The sequence below is a fragment of the Salmo trutta genome, chromosome 17, assembly GCF_901001165.1.
Source record: "Salmo trutta chromosome 17, fSalTru1.1, whole genome shotgun sequence".
Taxonomy (NCBI): Eukaryota; Metazoa; Chordata; class Actinopteri; order Salmoniformes; family Salmonidae; genus Salmo; species Salmo trutta.
This window is the reverse complement of record NC_042973.1, coordinates 52,589,669-52,591,080: the sequence shown is the minus strand read 5'-3', so window position 1 is coordinate 52,591,080 and position 1,412 is coordinate 52,589,669.

The following is a 1,412-nucleotide window of genomic DNA, read 5'->3' as shown; positions in this document are numbered from 1 at the left end:
GGTCAACTGTGTTTAAAGTAACTGTCCAGTGTTTCCAGGTTTATGGCCAATAATTAACTACAATATGATTGATTTAGTTTTCCTGGAATTAAGTATATTAAAAAAAAAAAAAAAAAGCTTTTCTATGTTGGAATGGTGTGGGAGTATACCAGTCTTTAAAACGTTCATGCAAGTAGACCGCTGATTGGCCAGCTCCTCCTCAGGAGGAAATGGCAATCATTTTTGAAACGGTTTGTTTGAGGTGGGGTTTTGGAGAAGAAAAAAAAGTTTCTCAAATGTATTCTTTGGCCACAAATACGAGTATAGGATGAGACAACAACATTATTTGGAATATGAACTTTTAAACTTTAATTTTATTTAACCTTTAACTAGGCAAGTCAGTTAAGAACAAATTCTTATTTACAATGACAGCCTAACCCGGACAACGCTGGGCCAATTGTGCGCCGTCTTATGGGACCCCCAATCACAGCCGGTTGTGACACAGCCTGGAATCGAACCAGGGTCTGTAGATATGCAGTGCCTTAGACCGCTGTGCCACGTGGGAGCCCTCATACTCCGTTTTCAAAATACCACTCTATATAGCCCTCAAAAGAGGCAAAGTAAGTCATGTCAAACTGTAGAATTGCAGGAAATTAGTTTTAAAATGTTAAATTCCAGGAGAGGACCCCTGGACCCCCCGCCTACTGTTTTTCCCAGCCAATACCACAATTTTGCCCTTGGCTCAAAGTAATGGGCAATCAATCATAACATACATTATTCAGACATGCAGACCTACTAATCACTTATTAGGGGTTCACAGCAAAGCTGTGAAACCTATTTTTATTCTATGAATATTTTTTCCTTGACTTAATAAATAATCCAAGCATGGATTGGCAACTTTTCAGATTTGGCACACAGACTAGAGACCATGAGTAACTTGGTCAAAATAATGGCACAGATTGGCCTATAAGGGGTTGCTGTTATACGCGGTCTCACTTCAATGATCATATCCGTCACCCCGTTTGACTTCGTGACTTAACTTTGTATGTACAGTGCATTCGGAAAGTATTCAGACCCCTTGACTTGTTCCACATTTTGTTACATTACAGCCTTATTCTAAAATGGATTCAATATTTCCCCCCCCCCCCTCAAACTACACACAAAACAATGTAGGTCTACACACAATACAGGTTTAGACATTTTTGCACATTTATTAAAATAAAAATGGAAAAATCACATTCACACAAAGCAAAAACATGTTTTTAGACATTTTTGAAAATGTATTAAAATAAAAACGGACATATCACATTTACATAAGTATTCAGACCCTTAACTCAGTACTTTGTTGAAGCACTTGGCAGCAGTTACAGCCTCGAGTCTTCTTGGGTATGACCTTGTGGCAACACCTGTATTTGGGGAGTGTCTCCCATTCT